The following is a 7205-nucleotide window of genomic DNA, read 5'->3' on the forward strand; positions in this document are numbered from 1 at the left end:
ATCTTTTCCCAATCTGTTGGTTGCCCTTTTGTCCTATTGACAGTGTCCTTTGCCTTTCAGGGCTTTTCAATTTTATGAGGTCCCATATGTCAATTGTTGATCTTAGGGCCCAAGTCATTGGTGTTCTGTTTAGGAAAATTTCCCCTGTGCTCATGTGTTCGAGGCTGTTTCCCCACTTCCTCTTCTATTATATTCAGTGTATCTGGTTTTATGTGGAGGTCCTTGATCCACTTGGACTTGAGCTTTGTACAAGGAGACAAAAATGGATCAATTTGCATTCTTCTACATGCAGACCTCCAGTTAGACTAACACCATTTATTGAAGATGCTTTCTTTTTTCCACTGTATGGTTTTGGCTTCTTTGTCAAAGTCCAAGTGACCTAAGGTATGTGTGTTTATTTCTGGGTCTTCAATTCTATTCTATTGATCTACCAGGCTATCTCTGTACAAATACCACACGGATTTTTTTTTTTAAAAATCAGTATTGCTCCGAAGTATAGCTTGAAGTCAGGGATAGTGATTACCCCAGAATTTGTTTGTTTGTTTGTTGTTTAGAGTTGCTTTCGCTATCCTAGGTTTTTTGTTATTTCATATGAAGTTGAGAATTGCTTTTTCTATCTCTGTGAAGAATTGAGTTGCAATTTTGATGGAGATTACATTGAATATGTACATTGCTTTTGGTAAGATGGCCAGTTTTACTAGGTTAATCCTACTAAGCCATGAGCATGGGAGATCTTTCCATCTTCTGAGGCCTTCTTCGATTTCTTTCTTCAGAGACTTGAAGTTCTTATCATAGAGATCTTTCACTTGATTGGTTAGAGTCATACCAAGATATTTTATATTATTTGTTACTATTGTGAAGGGTGTTATTTCCCTGATTTCTTTCTTAGCCAGTTTATCCTTTGTTTAGAGGAAGACTACTGATTTGTTTGAGTTAACTTTATATCCAGCCACTTTGCTGAAGTTATCGGGTATAGATGATCTCTGGTAAAATTTTTGGGGTCGCTTATATATATATTATCATATCTTATGCAAATAGTGATATATTGACTTATTCCTTTCTAGTATCTATCCCTTTGACCTCCTTTGGTTGTCTAATTGCTCTAGCTAGAACTTTGATATTATACTGAATAGATAGGGAGAGAGTGTGCAGCCTTGTCCCTGATTTTAGTTGGATTGCTTCCAGATGCTTTCCATTTTATTTGATTTTGGCTGTTGGTTTGCTGTATATTGCTTTTATTATGTTTAGGTATGTGCCTTGAATTCCTGATCTTTCCAAGATTTTTAACATGCAGAGTTTTTGTATTTTGTCAAAGGCCTTTTCAGCATCTAATGAGATGATCATATAGGTTTTATTTTCCTTTTAGTTTGTTTATATTGTGGATTACATTGATGGATTTTGATATATTGAGCCATTCCTGCATCCCTGGGATAAAGCCTATTTGTTCATGGTGAATGATGATTTTTATGTGTTCTTGGACTTGGTTTGTGAAAATTTTTATTGAGTATTTTTGCAATAATATTCATAAGCTAGATTGTTCTGAAATTTTCTTTCTTTCTTTGGTCTTTGTGTGGTTTAGGTGTCAGTATAACTGTGGCTTCATAGAATGAATTAGGTAGTATTCATTCTGAGTTTGTGTGTGTGTGTGTGTGTGTGTGTGTGTGTGTGTGTAATTGTTTGAGAAGTATTGGTATTATATCATCTTTTAATGTCTGATAGAATTTTGCACTAAAACCATCTGGGCCTGGGTGTTTTATTTTTTTGTTTTTTGTTTGTTTGTTTGTTTGTTTGTTTGTTTTTGCTTGGGAGACTTTTGATGACTGCTTCTATTTCCTAAGGGGATATGGGACTGATGTAACTTTGCTACCTAGCATCTGTCTAAAAAATCATCTATTTTATCTAGATTTTCCAGTTTTGTTGAGTATGGGCTTTTGTAGTAGGATCTGATAATTTTTGAATTTCCTCAATTTCCGTTGTTATATCTCACTTTTCATTTCTGATTTTNTTAATTTACTTACTGTCTCTGTGCTGTCTGGTTAGTCTGGCTGAGTTTATCTATCTTGTTGATCTTCTAAAAGAACCAGCTCCTGGTTTTATTCTTCGTATAATTCTTTTTGTCTCTCCTTGGTTGACTTCAGCCCTGAGTTTGATTATTTCCTGCTGTCTACTTCTCTTGGGTGTGTTCGCTTCTTTTGCTCTAGAGTTTTCAGATGTGCTGTTAAGTTACTAGTGAAGGATCACTCTAATTTCTTTATGAAGGTACTCAGTACTATACATTTTCCTCTTACTACTGCTTTCTTTTTATCCCATAAGTTTGGGTATGCTGTGCCTCCATTTTTGTTAAATTCTAGAAAGTCTTTAATTTCTTTCTTTATTTCTTCCCTGATCAAGTTATCATTGAATAGAAAGTTATTCAGTTTCTATGAGTATGTTTGCTTTCTGTTGTTTTTGCTATTATTGAAGACCAACCTTAGTCCATGGTGATCTTGTAGAATTCATGGGATTATTTCAATCTTCTTGTATCTGCTGAGGCTTGTTCTGTTCTGCATGGTGAGGTATTGAGAAGAAGGTATATGCTTTTGTTTTAGGGTGAAATGTTCTGTAGATAGCTGTTAAACCCATTTGGTTCATAACTTCTGTTAGTTTTGCTGTGTCTCTGTTTAGTTTCTGTGTCCATGATCTGTCCATTGGTAAGAGTGGGGTGTTGAAGCCTCCCACTATTATTGTGTGAGGTTCAATGTGTGCTTTGAGCGTCACTAACATTTCCTTACAAATGTGGGTGCCCTTGAATTTGGGGAATAGATGTTCAGAAATATCTTGGTGGATTTTTCCTTTGGTGAATATGAAGTGTCCTTCCACATCTCTTTTGATACCTGTTGGTTGTAGGTCTATTTTATTGCATATTAGAATGGCTACTCTGGCTTGTTTCTTGGATATTTGCTTAGATATTTTTCCAAGCCTTTTAACTTGAGGTAGTATCTGTCTCTGTCACTGAGGTGTGTTTCCTGTATACAGCAAAGTACTGGGTCCTGTTTATGTATCCAATCTGTTAGCCTATACCTTTCTATTGGGGGATTGAGTCCATTGATATTGAGATGTATTAAAGACCAATGATTATTGGTTCCTGTTGTTTTGGTTGTTAGAGATGGTATTATGTTTCTGTGGTTTTCTTCTTTTGTATTGTTGTAAGATGATTAATTTCTTGGCTTTCCTTGGTTGTAGTTTCCCTCCTTGCACTGGAGTTTTCCTTCAATTATCCTCTGTAGAGCTGGATTAATGGAAAGATATTGTTTACATTTGATTTTGTCATGGAATATCTTGTTTTCTTCATCTATGGTGATTGAGAGTTTTGCCAGTTATAGTATCCTGGGCTGGCATTTGTGTTCTCTTAGAGTCAGCCTGACATCTGTCCTCAATATTCTGGCTTTTAGACTCTCTGTTGAGAAGACTGGAATAATTCAGATAGGTCTGCCTTTATAAGTTATTGGTCTTTTTCCCTTACAACTTTTAATATTATTTCCTTGTTCTGTGCATTTAGTGCTTTTATTATGTAACAGGAGGAATTTATTTTTTGGCCCAATCTATTTGAAGTTCTGTAGGCTTCTCATATGTTTATAGCCGTCTCTTTCTTTAGGATAGGGAAGTTTTCTTCTATGATTTTGTTGAAGATGTTTTCTGGCCCTTTGAATTGGGAATCTTCAATTTCTTCTATTCCTATTATTCTTAGGTTTGGTCTTTTCACTGTGTCCTGAATTTCTTGGATGTTTTGAGGTTAGGGGCTTTTTGTACCTTCTATTTTCTTTGACTGTTGTGTCAATATCTTTTACACTATCCCCTTATGCCTGAGATTCTCTCTTCTATCTCTTGTTGGTGATGCCAGAATCTAAACTCCTAATCTCTTTCCTAGGTTTTTCCTTCTCCAGGGTTGCCTCCCTTTGTGATTTCTTTACTGTTTTTATTTCCATTTTTAGATCCTGGATATTTTTGTTCAATTACTTCACCTGTTTGATTGTGTTTTCCTGTATTTCTTTAAGGGGTTTGTGTGTTTCTTCTTCAAGGTCTTCTACCTGTTTACCTGTGTTCTCCTATATTTCTTGAAGGGAGTTAAAAGCCTCCTTAAGGTCTTCTATCATCTTCATTAGATGGGAGTTTAGGTCAGAATCTTGCTTTACAGGTCTGTTAGGGTATCCAGGGCTTGCTGTGATGGGAGAACTGGGTTCTGATGGTGCCAAGTGGCATTGGTTTCTGTTGCTTATGTTCCTGTGCTTGCCTCTTGCCACCTTTTTATCTCTGGTGTTAATTGGCCTTGCTGTCTCTGACTAGAGCCTGTTCCTTTTGTAATCCTGGTTATAATGTACTTCCTTGAGTTAGGCTGCTCTTGGTATGGGAGGGGGTTTGGAGCTCCTGATCTGTGTTATGATGGACCTTCTTAGAGTCAAGCTGTCTCTAGGAATGGATTTAGGAGAGGATTTGGATCACTGGCTCTACCCCAGGCAGAGTTGCAGGCTGGAAGGAAGATGTGTCTTCAGCATAGCAGATAAGTCCTGCCTCTGCTAGACCCCATGAGGGTTCCAGTTAGGCCAGGTACTGAGGCTATGGGTTGTCTCATCTGTGAGCCTGATAGTGTCAAAGCTTATGGGAGTCAAGCTGTCTCTAGATGTGGGTGTGGGGGGAGCTAGAGCACCTGATCTACCTCTGGGTACAGTTATAGACTGGAACAATCTCTGGCAGGGAAGATAGGTCCTGCATCCTCTTGGCCCTGTGTGGGTCCCAGTTAGGCCAGGTATTGGGGTGGGGGTATCTCATCTTTGAGCCTGGTTATGATAGATCTCCTAGAAGTCAAGCTATTTCTGGACACAGACATGCGGAGTGGGGAAATGCAATCTTAAATACTTTCAACCTCATATAAATAAATCCCCTGGATGACCTGACCATGTAAGAGTTCTTATTTTATGAGAATTATTTGTACTGCTGCCAAGTGATACCCATTACTTCCAGGCATATCTCTGGTAAGAGTCAGACATGGCTATAAACAGCATATTAGAGCCTTAGCTTTCAAATGCCAACATCCCTCTCCTCTAGCCTCCCTACTGATATATTAAATAACTCCAATTAAAATATAGTTATTCAAACACTCTATTCCTTATTTAATCTTACAAGGTTCCTTAAGGGAAAAAAAGATCACAGTTGAGCACTTCAACTTAGTTCAGAAGGCAAATATTCCTGTTTAGTACTGTAACAAGCAATGGGGTATATGTTAGAGAACAAGATACAAGGAGGCACTGGGAACTAGCAGCTAGGTGCCACAAAAGAATCAGACTCCACCCCCAACCCCAAATGAAGATTGCATAGCAAGGGTTCTAAGATATGCTGAGCCTCATGTGGCGCTGCTCTAGGTAGCAATGCATGAAACGCTGACAATGACTGAGATTGTAGCTAGCTCTAAAAGAAGTGTTTTTGTTTTTCAGTGTTCTGAAGTATGAGTGGAAATTAAATAAAAGTATAAGATAACTCAATCACTTGTTACTAAGTCCATAATTCATTAATTATCAGAGAATGTAAACGATGTTCTAGAATTTCTCAAATTCCCATCCTAGGCATTAATCCCCCCCTCATCCTATTGTATTCATTTATTCTTTTGGATTCACACAATTCCTTGTACACGTGCATCTCTTGTCACCATGAACTCTGCTTGCCCAAAAGACATCCACTTAATAGTAAGCTCTTTTAGTACTTTCCAGGACCTTCCTTCCTTTGGTATTAAGACATCTAACATAGTGCCTAACTCCTTAGAAAGAATCAATGGATTGACTAAATAAGGATCTCAGAGTCTACCGATTCTGTTAAGAGCTGTAGTTTTCAGAACTTGGTTCCGTTGACACAGAATGAGGTCACACAAATAAGGAATTTTGGAGCTGGAAAAAAATAACAGACAAAAATGAGTTGCATAGATCCTGATTCATCCAAAGCACTGTAGCACTGGGCTGAGCCCTGCTGGGACTCAAAACTGGCAGCTGTGGTTCTGCCTTCAAAGGTTGTAACATCCAGTTAGAGAGAAAAGTTTAACTCCTAAAAAGTTACTGTTTTAAAGGCTTATATGAAAATATAGCATGGCAATGCAAGCTATTGAGCTCTCTCTAAAAGCAATGATGTGTTAATAAGTCACAGAGATGTCACAGGCAATAAATGTCACATATTAAATAGATAGTAGCTGCTTTTAGGGTGCTATAAGAGACATCAAGACACACACATCAGATTACAAGCAGTTTGACAAGAGACTTGAGGAATGAGTCAGGTTCAGGCTATCAAAAGGAAGAAGGGTAATGCTGAGCAGAGGAGACACCTCAAAAGTGTAGAAGCAAGAGTATGTAAACGGTGCTTCTCCAAGCAGCAAAGACTGACATTAGAATAATCATCATTCTCACCCCAAATATAGTTTTCCAGTAGAATGAAGGTTCTGACAATTTAACAGTGACATTTTGTCAGGGTCCTTTGAAGCAGAGACAACTTAGTAGATTCTATTAAGATTATGCCAGTACCTTTGGAATCCATTTATTAACATAGAACACTGTTGAATGTAAAATAAATGAAAAAGCTGCCCCAAGAATCGTTTGGCTAAAAAAAATATAGCTGAGATTTCGTTGTTATTTTTAATATTTTTATTTGTTCTTTGAAAATTTCAAACCTGTATATAATGCATTTTGATTTTATCTACCTATACTACCTCTCACAAACTCCCTCTAGGGCTTGTCAACCCATTTCCTCCTGTACTTGATGTGCTCTTTGTAAAATTATTGCTATTATTAATAAACCCCAGAGTCCAATTAGTGCCAACCATATTTAAATGTATTTAGAAACAGTGATGTTTAGTGTGCTCAATAACCTGGACAAGCACTTGAACTCCATTACCTCAAAAGCTATTTTTGCCCACTTTCTCCTCTCAGTGTTTCTGGTTTTATGTGGAGTTCTTTGATCCTCTTAGACTTGAGCTTTGTACAAGGAGATAAGAATGGATCATTTCGCATTCTTCTACATGATAACCACCAGTTGTGCCAGCACCATTTGTTGAAAATGCTAAAGTGGGGAAAAAATCTCAAAGATATGGGCACAGGGGAAAAATTCCTAAACAGAACAGCAATGGCTTCTGTTGTAAGATCAAGAATTGACAAATGGGACCTCATAAAATTGCAAAGCTTCTGTAAGGC

At 37.5% G+C, this 7205-nt stretch overlaps 1 protein-coding gene across 1 annotated transcript in view; it reads left to right on the forward strand.

Annotated features, from left to right (window-relative positions):
* Sytl5 (synaptotagmin like 5) overlaps positions 1-7205 on the forward strand; it is a 90863-nt gene that overhangs the window by 25610 nt on the left and 58048 nt on the right. The gene's annotated exons all lie outside the window — the stretch shown is intronic.

The sequence above is a fragment of the Mus pahari genome, chromosome X (genome assembly GCF_900095145.1).
Source record: "Mus pahari chromosome X, PAHARI_EIJ_v1.1, whole genome shotgun sequence".
In the NCBI taxonomy this organism is placed as follows: domain Eukaryota; kingdom Metazoa; phylum Chordata; class Mammalia; order Rodentia; family Muridae; genus Mus; species Mus pahari.